Genomic DNA, 13,467 nt, shown 5'->3' on the forward strand with positions numbered 1-13,467 from the left:
CAATTGATACAAGTTAAGTGATTTTACAATCAGTTGATTTATGAATACAGGGAGTATAGGATACCGAGTAAGGGCCTGATTAGACCTCAAAGAACCATATGGCCTATACAGGGAGTATCAAAAAGTCTCCTATTGCCAAAAGGGAGGGCCACACAAGATTGCAGGAACTGCCTTGATGATACCTAGGAATGCAGCTGAATGGCGATAAGGGACACATGGTGGGGTCAGAGTTCCAGGAGGCAAAGAGATATACGGTGACTTCTTCTATCTTACTTAGGTGAAACTAAGGTTACGCTCACATTGGGGTAATTTACTGACTAATTAACTTTACAGAGAATGGCTATGCAGAGCAAGTCTAACGAGGTCAGGAAAGTTCACCAGAGGAGGTTGGGGGGGGGAAGCGGCTTTTAACTTTTTAACCCTTCACATTCACACACACACAACCACATTCACTACAGTCACACACTCACACATGTAAGCATAAGACACCCTCACATACCCATAGAAGCATTATGTGTGCACACAAATACAAACACACACATGCACAACCACACTCATAAATGCAGGCATACTCACACTTGTCTCACTTACATGTAAGGAGCAGAGATTACACAGCCTCACCACACTATTAGCAATAAGCAACAGCTAAGCTGACTGCAGGAGATGTGCATGGACTGGATAAGAACCACCCATGACCCACACACACCTTCCTCAGGACCTTATCGGCCCTATGCTGAGCAACAAAAGTGTATACAAACTGCAGACTGAAGAGGCCCAGGGAGACTCTGAGCAGACTCTCCTGAGAGCAGCAGAGCAACAGCTCCAGGTTAACCCACTGCACTCAGAACAAGAGAGTTCTCTCAGCCAGCCCTGTGCCTGCCCGATGCTGAGAATCTGAGCTGACCCAATGCTGAGGCCTGCTTGCCTGATGCCAGCTCTGAGCTCATCTGACATTGAAGCCCTGCTCACCTGAAGCCGAGACTCTACTCACCCTTTCATTCTTTGGCTTGGGGGCACCACCCATGCGGATGCCCCCATGGCTAAGACACCTTGTGAGGAGTATCAGAGGTACTTTGGGAACCTTGGGTGGTCAGTTTGCCCAGTGTGTTGTGTGAATTAGAATGTCTGACTTCCCCACTCCATAATAAAATTCTTATTGGAACCAACACAGCCTTAGTGCCATTACTATGCTCACAACAAGTAACATTGTATTTATGTATAAAGTTATCATTGAGCCAAGACTCACACTCCTCAAATTACAAAACATTAGTGAAGGAAATGAAATAAATACAAAATAAATATAAGGACATGTCATGCTAATGTATTAGAAGACTTAAATCTTTCAAGACTGCAATACTACCCAAAGCAATCTATAGTCAATGTGATTCATATCACAATCACTCAGACCTTGAGCCATGCATGCTAGAATACCTATCCTAACATTCTAATGGAATTTTGAAGAAACATGAATGGTTATTTTGAATTCCATTTTTCTACCTGAAACCTCTCTTCTGCAGAGTTCTCAGGAAGCCTTTTTCTCACCAATGCACAGCATAGGTTTGGCGTCTCTATGGGGCCTGTCCCAAAGAGGAAAATGTTTTGAGTTACCCATTAGCATGTCAAATAACACTTAACTTGGAGCCATTTCTTTTAAATGGACTTCTACAAATATTTAAATAGAGCCCTTTCTTTTAACTTCTACAAGAATTTAAAATCCAACCTTAGAGGATAACAAACAGCCCACCTGCTGAGTACCTCCATAGCCTGGGACCTCACCAGGAAGCACAACAAAGGGGCAGTCCCCTGGCTGTGCCCTCTCAGATACTTCCTCCATTTGCTTCATCTGAGAAAAACTCTCTGCTCACTCCTTGAGGGGGCCCAAAGCCAGTTTCCCTCTGGTACTTCTGGACATATATATCACTCCTCTGTTCAAATGAACCACTCATTTTATATAAAGCTTTTTTTATGTACTTATTTAGTTTACTTATTTGAAAGTCAGGCTAAGAGAGGGGAAGAGAGAGAGAGAGAGATCTTTCATCTGGAGTAGAGGCCTTTGGCTTATAATTAAAATTATTTCTTACTGACAGGATTAAAGTTGTGGTAGAAGCCTTCCTAAGAAGAAGCAAAGGGGAGGAATCTGTCCTGGAAATGAAATGTGGTTGTGATCTGCCTGCCTATGAATGTGTCAACTGTACATGCTATCTGAGGCCTCTAGTGGGGCTGGGGGTTCTGTGGGCCCTCAGACAAAGGTTGGATGTTCTTCACAAGCAGGCTGCCAGCTGACCAACTGACATCTCCCCCACTAATAGCTTCTTGGGCTGCATGTGTGACCTTTAAATAACATCTTCAGGGTGGTTACAATCTTTCACTCAGCACTGACAGAGGAAGGGGCTGAACTCCTGGGGAGAGTCAGACTGGCTCCAGGAGATCCCTGCTATTTTGTTTGATCCCTGTGGTTTTAAATCATACTTTTTTAAAAAAGATTAATTTATTTATTTGAAAGTCAGAGTTATGCAGAGATAAGGAGAGGCAGAAAGGGGGGGTGCATAGAGGTCTTCCATCTGCTGGTTCATTCCCCAAATGGCCACAATGGCTGGAGCTGAGCTGATCTGAAGCCAGAAGCCAAGAGCTTCTTCCAGGTCTCCCATGTGGGTGCAGGAGCCCAAGGATTTGGACCATCTACTGTTTTCCCAGGCCATAGCAGAGAGCTGGATCAGAAGTGGAACAGCTGGGTCTCGAACTGGCATCCATATGGGATGCCAGCACTGCAGGCGGCAGCTTTATCTGTTATGACACAGAGCCGGCCCCCTTAAATCGTAACAGCTAGCAGAGGAGGGGGTTGAGCCCCTAAGGGAGAGAAGGGCCATCTCCAGGAGACCCCAAACACTATCTCCATGGGCCCCTAGCCAATCAACATACAGCCTGTGAAACTCCCGCTCAATGGGCACCCCCACAGAATGACCCAAGGAAAAAATACAGTAATGCCTTAAAAACTCAGGACACTTCCTCAAAGCCAGTGTCCCACTCGGGCACTCTGCCTGGTCTCCTCTCAGACCACTTTTTCTGTGGCTTGTCAATCAAATAAAAGATTCTTTTCTGTCAAATAAAAGTTTCTGCCTCTTGGCAAATTGTTTCCTGGCTTTTTATTTCTATACTAAGCTGAGGAAAAGAACCTGCTCCAGCAACCACCCTATCTGCTGATGTATATCCATTTCAGGTTCTGCAGCTCAGTACATGTGTGCAAAAAAAAAATCATCAGTAACTATGTATGCATACACAGTATTGTATCAATACCTGTGGCAGTCATGTAACAATAGACTATCCAATCAAATGTATGTGTGTAGCCATATAAGGGAAACAAAGAAACTAAGATACCCCTCTTTGTCCTGTGCTCAGGCTTTTGGATAAGAAATTCCACCTGGGCCTTACAAATAAATAATAAGACTACTTCCTGTTAAAAGACCTTGATTTCTTATCTCTGTACAGAATCTCCCTACACATCCAGGGGATCACCCCCCCCCAATGCCTATAACAGAAAGCGCTGGGCCAGGGTGAAGCCAGAAGGCAGGAGTCAGGAGCTGCTTCTCCTCTGTCTCTGATGTTGGAGCAGAGTCCCAAGCACTTGGGCCATCCTCTGCTGCTTTCCAGGCCCATTAGCAGGGAGCAGGATTGGAAGTGAAGAAGCCAGGACTCGAACCTGTGCCAAGTGTCCCAGGCAGCAGCTTTACCTGCTACGCCACAGAGCCAGCCCCCCCCAGAGCTCTTTTAACAGACATAACTACATAAGTATATAGTGTTCTGAGTTTTAAAATATCTACTTTGCAAATGCTTTAACACTGAAAAAAACAAAGCCATTGAAACACACATGGAAGAGCGACTGCAGCCGGCCACTGCCAACACTCACCTCGCCTGATGCCTGCAGTCCACGCTTTTCTCTTTTTGCCAGGATTTACCCCCGAAACAGACGCGAATCCGCACACACAGCTCAGCGCGCTGTGCTGGAGCCCGGCGTCAGCACCCACGAGGGACCCTGGGGTTCAGCACTCCAGAAACTGTTCCCTGAGGAGGGAGGGTCCTCGTATCTCAGCGCACTGTGCTCAACATCCACAGAGAACCCTGGGGTTCGGCACTTAGGGAACTGTTCCCTGAGGAGGGAGGGGCTAGTACCTCAGCGTGCTGTGCAGGAGCCCACCCACACCTCCAGGGGGACCCTAAGTTCAGAAGACCCCGGGAACTGTTCCCTGAGGAGGGAGGGTCCTCACAGCTCAGAGTGCTGTGGTGGAGCCTGCCCACGCCTCCACGGGGGGCCCTGGGTCCGCAGACCATGGGAACTGTTCCCTGAAGAGGGAGGGTCCTAGCACCTCAGCACACCTAGCTTGAACCGCCCACGCATCCACGGGGGATCCTGGTGATGGGAAGACTCCAGGAACTGTTCCCTGAGGAGGGACTGTCCTAGCACCTCAGCGCGCTGTGCTGGAGCCTGCCCACGCCTACACAGGGACCCTGGGAATTGGCAGACCTGGGAACTATTTTCTGTGGAGGAAGGGCATTATGGGTAAGTGCAATCTGGGAGAGGTTCACTTCAGATCAGAGGGCATCAGGGTGAGGGCATCTGGGTGAGGACAGCGTCGCAGGGTGAGGTCATCTCTGTGCAGGGGGCATTGGCAAGGGCATCGCTGGTCAAGGGTCACTTCCAGGCCAGGGGCATCTAGGTGAGGGTCATCTCTGGTGGTTGCTTCACTGGGTAAGGGTCACTTCCAGCCCAGGGCATCATGGGTTAGGGTCATTTCTGGGCCAGGGGCATTTTCAGGCAAGGTCATTTTCAGGCAAGGGCATCTGGGTGAGGGTCATTGCTGGAGGGGGCTTCCAGGCAAGGGCATCTTCGGGCAAGGGTCTCTTCTGAAGCAGGGTCATCTTCGGGTGAGGTCAATTTCAGGGATGGCATCTGGGTGAGGGACATTGCTGGGTGGGAGCACCCAGGCAGGGGCAAGAGTCACTTCTGGGGCAGGGGTATCATGGGTAAGGGCAGTCTGGGTGAGGTTCACTTTGGGCCTGGGGGCATCATGGGTGAGGAGAGCATCTGTGTGAAGGTCATTGCTAGGCGGGGGCACCTGGGCAAGGGCATCTTGGGCAAGAGTCACTTGCGGACGGGCACTGCACAAGGCAGCAGGGCCTGCCAGCAGTGGGCAGCCTCTGTGCTGTGCTGAGCATTCAGAGGGGTGAAGAGGCCTCTTCCAGGCTGGTCTCCTTACACTGCAACTCCAGGGGCACTGCCACGTGTGTGTGTGTGTGCGCACACCCGTGTGTGTGTGTGCATGTGTGTGTATGAGTATTTATAGATATTTATAGAACAGGGAAGGAGCAGGACCACAGAGGGGCACACATTTTCACCAAGGTCATGCTTGGAGGTGTGAGATCACCACACAACAGAAAGTCACAGAAGAAGGGGAGGCTTTGGGGCTGAGGGCCACTGTCAAATCACAGAGCAGCTCTCTGGACAGACTGGCAAAGGGAGGTCTCCGAGGAAGAGGAAGGATCTGGTTAGATGTCAAAGGGGGGCCTGGGTCTCTCAGGACAGGACGGCCTTGCCTGACCCAATCGTCTGGCAGTGGGAGAGAAAGCAGAGAGAACAACGGAGAGAGAGGAGGGAGACAGGTGGTAAGGCAAGAGTAGCCAGGCCACAGCACTGGTGGGCAGGGCGGAGGTGGGAAGCAGCAGCAGGTGGGCACGTGGGTGAGCTTTCTGGAAAAGGCCATGGACAGGAAGGGGAAGGAAGATGGGAGGAGGAGCTGGAGTGGGTGACCAGAGCTTCCAGGGAGTCAGGGTGGAGGCTGGAGAGGGCCTCCCTTGCCACTCACGCCACCTCTCACACAGCACCCAGGCAGCACAGCCACAGTCCTGACACAAGCCTGGCCCTCTCAGACTTCCCTCCTCCCTGATGGCCCTGCCTTTGGACCCACTGGCCAGGGCCAGCACTAGCCTCGGGAGGCCCATATGGCAGCCACCAGGCCTGATGGAGAAAGATAGGAGGAAGAACCCTGCTTGAACCAGGAGCGGGCAGCTAAAATGGACAGCTGGAGGGGTCGCCGGAGGCCCCTCGGGTGCTCAAAAAGCCCAGCGTCCTCAGACGGGACCCTGAGGAGGCAGGGCGGGCAGGTGGCCACAAACTCAAAAATCTAAGAGGGGAGCCTCGGCTGGTCAGGGGGCTGCAGGTCGTGGAGGCAAGGCGGGGCCCTCCCTGCTGGGGAAAAGCAGAAGAGGGAGAGTCAGAGGCCAGCGAAGAGTGGCAGGTGGGGCCCTGGGCCAACTCTGTGGCCCAGCTGGGCGGAACTCAGAGTAGCTGACCTGCCCTGGCTAAGGGGCTTCGTCTGGGGCTGAGGACCCCACCTTCAGCCAGTAGCAGGTGTGACAATGCCCAGGTGGGAGGCAGGAAGGCTGCGGGTCCCTGCCTTGCCTGGGCTGATGGGTGCAGAGGATTCTCAGGATTTGAGGTCATCAAGCAACCGAATGCTTCACCCTGGCCACTGCTCAACTGCACACCCAAGGGACGAGGTGACCCCCGGCCTTTCACCATGGCCTGTGCTGGGGCTCCCAGGCCAGGGGGCAGGATACCCCCTGTCCCCAGCAGCACAGCTCCGATTGGGGCAGGTGTGACACGCCCAGGAGGAAGTTCAAAGACCTCTGGCTGTCCCACAACAACACCCCCCAAGTTCCCAGCCCCTACACCATCAACCACAAGCTCTCTGACCTCTCTGACAGCTCAGAGGGCACCCACATCTGCCAGTGGTGCGGATCCTGTCCCGAGAACCCCCAGGCTCAGCCACGGAGGCCCTGGGCAGCTGCACTGAGTCCCAAGGCTGCCTGGGAAGGGAGAGGAGAGAGCCAGCTGGCCCAAGGACAGAAACAGGAAAGAGGGAGTCTGGAGCTGCAGTAGGGAGAGGGAGGGGCTTGGCCCTGAGGTCCCAGGGGTTCCCCCCAGTGTGGGGCTGGTGCAGTGGGGCAGATGCAGTCCTGAGACAGGCAGAGTGGCAGGTGCCTACCTTGGCTGACGCTCCTCAGGGGGCACTGAGAGGGATTCTGAAAGACAGCTCGGGAGCCTCCCAGAGTTTTGTCTGCCCAGGAAGACTGAGGAAGGCCCACCTGTGGGCTGTGGTTGGGGTGGGGGAGGGCTGGGGGTAGCCATGATGCCACTGTGTGGGGGGCACATAGACATCCTCCCCATGGGATGGAAGGCATTGCCACCCACACAGAGTCCAGGGGTGCTGGCCCACTCACAGGTTGGGGGTCACTGGCACCCTCATGGGTCAGGGGGCACTGACACCTTCACGGGGTTCGGGGGCACTGACACCCTCATGGGGTTGGTATCTGCCATTCTCACAGTGTTGGAGGGCCCAGGCACACTCACAGGGTTGGCGGTGCTGGCACCCTCAAGGCTCGAAGGGCCCTGGCACCCTAATGGCGTCAGGGAGCACAGGCACTCTCACGGGTCGAGGGGCCCAGGCACCCTCAAGAGGTCGGGGGTGCAGCCACCTTCACAGGGTTGGGAGGTGCTGGCACCCTCACAGGGTTGGGGTCTGCCGCAGCCACCCTCATGGGGTTGGGGTCTGCAGTCACACTCACGGCTTGGGGGCACAGACATCCTCACGGGTTGGGGGGCACAGGCACCCTCACAGGATGGGGTCCACAACCATCTGCATGGGTCGCAGGGCCCAGGCATCCTCACAGGTCAGGGGCACAGACATCCTCACGGGTCGGGGGGTGCAGCCACCATGACGGGGTCGGGAGGTGCTAGCATCCTCACGGGGTCTGGGTCCGTAGCCATGCTCACGGTTTGGGAGCGCAAACATCCTCACGGGTCGGGGGGCGCAGGCACACTAAGGAGCGCAGACATCCTCATGGGTCAGGGGCACAGACATTCTCACAGGTCGGGGGGCACAGACACGCACAGGGTCGGGGGGCGCGGGCTACTCACCGTGACCGGAAGGCCCCGCGGCAGCTGCGGCCGGGTCCTGCTCAGCCCTGGAGGGAAGCGTGGGAGAGGCTGAGGCCCCGGAGCTGCTCTGAGGGGAAAGGGGGCCCATGGGGGCGCGGGAGTAGGAGCCGCCGGGATCCAGCTGGGCAGGGTCAGTGTGAGGCCCCTCGAGGAAGGGCTGGGTGTGAGAGGGGCAGTGTCTGGAGGACGTGAAAGGGGTCCCCGAGGGGATTTCTGAAACGAGAACTTCTGGGCACATCTGGGAGGAGTCAGAAAGGGCTCATGAACTGATGCAGTGTCCCCTGCTCTGCGCTCCGCGCCCACCTCCTGAGCCCTGGGGTCTGAGGGCCCCGGTTCGGGGGCGCCTGTGGAGAAAAGGGGTCCAGGGCGCAGGCCGGAGAGCGGCCTCTGGGGTCCGCAGACTGATTAGAATTCTGTGACGGACGCCATGAGAGGGCTCCCAGAAAGCTGCGCGCGCACCCAAGGGAAATCGCCCCGCCCCCAGAGTGGGCGGTGACAGAGCTGCACACTCAGCTCCCATTTTGACGCCTCGGACCACGCCCCTCTTTGTTTCGTCTTTCTCACTGACCAATGGGCTTGAAGTGTGGCGACCACGCCCACCCAGCCCCGCCTAGTTCTGCCCTGAACCTGCGTCTCCTGGCTCAGTCACACACCTGCGCGGTAGCTGCCGGGAGCAATTCGCAGTGGTTGCCGGGATCGTGGTGATGTGCCCCACTCCGCCCCACGCCCTCCCCACCCCGCGATGTCGGAGGAAACCCGACTGAGCAAGCTGGCTGCGGCCAAGAAAAAGGTAAAACGTCGGGGTCACGTCCCCGGCCCAGCCCACTGCCCCTCTGACGACAGGTCCGTGGCCGGGGTCTGTGCGGCTCCTCAGACACTCGGGTCGAGCCCGAGCGCCCCTTCCCCCATCCAAGTCCTCTCAGCCAGCACCACCCCCTCAGCACCCAGCTTGTCACCCCTGGGTGACTTTGGGCCATTGGCTCCTGGGGCTCCTCGGCCCAGCCTCAGACCTCACCTCTGGCCTCCCGAAGCCAAACCTCCTTGGGGTCTGTGGGCTCAGTCTCCAAGGACTCGGGTCCCTACCCTGCGCCCCACCTCCCCCTGCGCAGCGCGTGGGTAGCGCAGAGTGGGATGCACTGAGGCCAAATCCCCCGGGGACTGTCATTACCTCCAGCTCGGGCTTTGATCTCCCGGCCCAGTCCCCTAAGTCCTCACCCCCTTTCTGCTTCTGCCTGCAAGGGGACTGGGGACTTGGGGACCCCCTTCCTCAGCTCGGACACTGACAGTGAGATGTGTCCCGTTCCCGGGGAGCTGGAAGTGTGGGCAGTGTTTCTGGGTGACCGCGGGAAAACAGGTTTGGTTTTCCCCCAGGTTTCGACTCTCCAGAGACTTACTTTGGGGGGTGTGCGAGTTCTCAGGCTCACATTCAATTTCCCTGACCCTGGGAGCAGAGTGCCCCACACTCAGGCTCTCTGGAGTGACAGCTGTGTGACCGTCTGTGGAACAGACTTTGAGAGACTAAACTTTGTAGCCTGAACCCTCCCCAGGGGAGTTTTTGAAGCTGGGTGAGGGCACTGCCACAGAGGAGCAGGGAGCAGCTTGGTGAGGCCGCCCTGGGGCTTGGGTCGGAACCTGTCGTGAAGTCATAATGGGCCCTTGGCTGGAATAATGCCTGGGTTCTACTTTCTCCTCGGTGTCCAGGGTTCCTCGGGGTGCCCCTCGAAGTTCTGCGAGGTTCTGATATGGAAGGAAGGACCCAATGTCTTGTTTCCAAACCACACAAAGTACAATTCCTGACCACATAATGTTAACCTTCTACCTCTACCTCTGGTTTTGCTCCCAGCAGCTGCTGATTCTTGGCAGAACCCCAGAAGTGAGAGTTGGAAGCTGATTTTAAATTCCATCATTCCCTTTTATTGAAGCCATGCTGTCAGTTCTTCAGACGTTAACTGATCGTTCCAGCCCCTTGAAGGGTTGTCGGTGGCATGAAGCCAGTGGTGGACATGAGAGTTCTTGTGAACACTGTGAAGTAGGATGTGACCGCAGGGGCTTAGGGCATTCCAGAGAATCAACTGCTTTTCCTTTCCACAGTTAAGAGAGTATCAGCAGAAGAACAGGCCTGGTGGTACTGCAGGAGGAAAAAAGAAGAAAAACCTTAAAAACGGCAGTAGCCCTGAGACAACCACTTCTCGGGGTTGTCACTCAACTGAGGATGTGAGTCTTGGCTGGCCAGGCTGGTGGGGGCTCGGGGGCTAAGGGGCAATGGAGGATGGGGGGTTGGGGATCCAGAGGACAGTGGAAGATGGTGGAAGGGAGTGTTAGATACTGGTCAAGGATTCTGGGTCTGAATGCTCCCTTTCCCTCTGCTAGGGATATGATGTAAGGCAATTTGTTCAAGCTTTCTGGGCCTCTCTCTCCACATCTGTGAAACAGATAGGGCTGATGTTTTACTTACAAAGTTTTAGAGTTTTTGCTGTTCTCATGTTAATCCAGAATACAGGGTCTTGTAACATTCATAGTCGCTGGTATTTGCGACTTCCTCATCCCTGGCCTCAGGAAAAGCCAGGTCAGCGAGAGCAGCCCGGCCATCAGGCTGTTCCCTTAGGAAGCCCCAGGCACTGGGATTCGGCCTTGGCTCTGGATGACCTCAGAAAAGTCACAGCCTCCCCTGGGCTTCTGTTTCAGGCTGTCAGATATTATTGGATTGGAACAGTGTCTTCTAATTGTTGAGCTGTAGCCTCCCTTGTTCAAAAGAACCCTTCTGCAGAAGTCTGGTTTTAACATGGAGAGTGGGGGTCGTGTCTGGGGGAGGGTCTGAGAGCCGCGCTGGTCAGTGACTGCACTTCATGTGACTCTGGGGCCTGGGGACTTTTCCCTCTGTCAGTTGAGGCAGCAATGGCCAGTCTGAGAGGATGGCCTGGGGGACCACGGTATGGATCTCTGCTCTTCCTCAGCTTCTGTTTCCTCACTCCACCTCTTCCTTCCCCGACATCCTCGCCTCTCTCTAAGCCATTCTCTGTGTCTTCCCCTGCCCTTGTTTTCCCCTTTTCACCGCCTCTAGATGCAGGACATACTGAAGGTGCTGGTGTCTGACCTTAACCATTCCAATGGGGTAGCGCTGCCCCATAGGACAAGTGGAAGGGGAGGCAGTGCCAAGACCCCTTCTCTGGCTTGCTGCCTCCCAGGTGTGCATGTCCCTGAGGCTTGTCTCATTTGGTGGAGACTGCCTCTGGCTTGTTTTAAGTTGCTGCCATTAACCCTCGGCCTGCTTATGTCTGCTTCCTCCCCTGCTTGGTTAATTGTGTTTTTCCCTTCCCTTGTGTCTTTTATCATCTTGGAGAGGGTAAGGCACACCTCAAAGATTTGGTGATTTGGGAATAACTTTCAGAGCAGGTCTGTAGGGTTTTGGGCTTTGAATGCCCAGTGCGGTTAGACCAGGAGAGATTTGAAAAAATACAAATGCTGTTACATTTTGCCCTCTGGGCAAGTAGACCAGATGGAACTGAGTGATTTTTCAACTTGATGAATTCCATTTTGGTTTGAGAGTGAGAAGGTAGAATTAAGAGAAAATGAATTGGCTTTATAATCACAAGGATGGAGGTTAGCTCTTCAGAGGAACTAACCGGCAAGGATGTGAGGCTACCCAGACAGACCAGTGCTAGGACACTCTGCCTGCCCCTCGTCTCTTTGACAAATCAGATGGGGCACTCAACCATGTTCACTGGGCCCGTGGATCGCAAAGGCATTGGATGCACAGTGGTGGAAGTAGAAGAACAAGACAGGAGGTGCCATGGGGGTGGCAGAGTGCTCTGAGGGGGCAGGGGAAAGGCGGCAATAGGCCAGCTGCATGGCTAGGTGAGGGAGGTGGGTTCCAAATGGACTTGTGGCTGGAAAAGGTGGCATTTGAGGCCAGTGTGAAGATTAAAGGTGGGTAATATTCATCCACGTGGCGAGTGGGGGAGGCAGAGGGAGCGATGAGGTCATAGGCAGCATAGTGAGGTCATAGAACACCTTCCAGGGCTGCAGCGAGCCTGAGTTGGGGGAGGGGCAGGGCACAGGCACACGGGGCTAGGTAGGCCATAACCTGCAGATAATGTTGGCACTTCCTGTCTAACTGCCCCAGGGCCTTCAGCCAAGCCAGTGTAGCAGGGCTGATCTGGAGATGGGCCTAGGGAAAGGGACAGATAGCTGGTCAACCATCATGGCGGCTCCCACCCAGGAAGGTCTGGCCAGGGGCCATGACTCACTCTGCAGCCTCAGAGGAGACAACAAATTACATAGTCTGGGCAGGGCCCAGGCACGGAGAAGTGCTGACAGCTGAAATTTGACTTTGAGTAGCTCAGTGTACTTGAGCCATCACAGGGTCTCCAAGGGCTGGCATGAGGAGGAAACTGCAGTCAGACTGGAGCTAGGAATCAGACTAAAGCATTCTCAAGCCAGGTGCAGGCTTCTCATCTGGTATCGACACCCAGGCAAAGCTCCACCTTCAGACTGAAAGCCAGGTGCAGACTTCTCATCTGGTGTCCTGACACCCAGGCGAAGCTCCACCTTCAGACTCAAAGTGAGGTGCAGGCTTCTCATCTGGTATCCAGACACACAGGTGAAGCTCCCCTTCAGACTGAAAGACAGGTGCAGGATTCTCATCTGGTGTCCTGACACACTGTTGAAGCCCCTACTTCAGATTGAAAGCGACTTGCAGGCTTCTCATCTGGTGTCCTGACACCCATGTGAAACTACACATTCAGACTGAAATCCAGGTGCAGGCTTCCCATGTGGTGTCCTGACACGCAGGCGAATCTCCACCTTCAAACTGAAAGTGAGGTGCAGGCTTCTCATCCGGTGTCCTGACTCCCAGGCGAAGCTCCACCTTCAGACTGAAAGCGAGGTACAGGCTTCTCATCTGGTGTCCTGACAACCAGGTGAAGCTCCACCTTCAGACTGAAACCCATCTGCAGGCTTCTCATCTGGTGTCCTGACTCCCATGCAAAATTCCACCTTCAGACTGAAATCCAGGTGCATGCTTTCCATGCGGTGTGCTGACACCAAGGCGAAGCTCCACCTTCAGACTGAAAGCGAGGTGCAGGCTTCAAATCTGGTATCCTAACGCCCACGGGAAGCTCCGCCTTCAGACTGAAAGCCAGGTGCAGGATTCTCATCTGGTGTCATGACATCCAGGCGAAGCTCCACCTTCAGACTGAAAGCCTGATGCAGGCTTCTCATCTGGTGTAATGACACCGAGTCGAGGCTCCACCTTCTGACTGAAAGCCAGGTGCAGGCTTCTCATCTAGTGTCCTGACACCCAGGCGAAGCTCCCTCTTCAGACTGAAAGTGAGGTGCAGGCTTCTCATCTGGTGTCATGTCACCCAGGCGAAGCTCTCACCTCAGATTGAAAGCGACTTACAGGCTTCTCATCTGGTGTCGTGACATCCAGGCGAAGCTCCACCTTCAGACTTAAAGCGAGGTGCAGGCTTCTC

General features: G+C 54.6%; 1 protein-coding gene across 1 annotated transcript in view; it reads left to right on the forward strand.

The window, feature by feature from the left end:
* The window catches only part of LOC103346519 (golgin subfamily A member 2), a 108,653-nt gene that overhangs the window by 71,377 nt on the left and 23,809 nt on the right, over positions 1-13,467 (forward strand). Inside the window, exon 2 of the mRNA XM_089336792.1 lies at positions 10,085-10,207. The gene's annotated coding sequence lies outside the window, so the exon portion shown is untranslated. The remainder of the gene's footprint in view (positions 1-10,084; positions 10,208-13,467) is intronic.

Source organism: Oryctolagus cuniculus, chromosome 7 (genome assembly GCF_051225735.1).
Source record: "Oryctolagus cuniculus isolate XC-2025 breed Fujian yellow rabbit chromosome 7, ASM5122573v1, whole genome shotgun sequence".
In the NCBI taxonomy this organism is placed as follows: Eukaryota; Metazoa; Chordata; class Mammalia; order Lagomorpha; family Leporidae; genus Oryctolagus; species Oryctolagus cuniculus.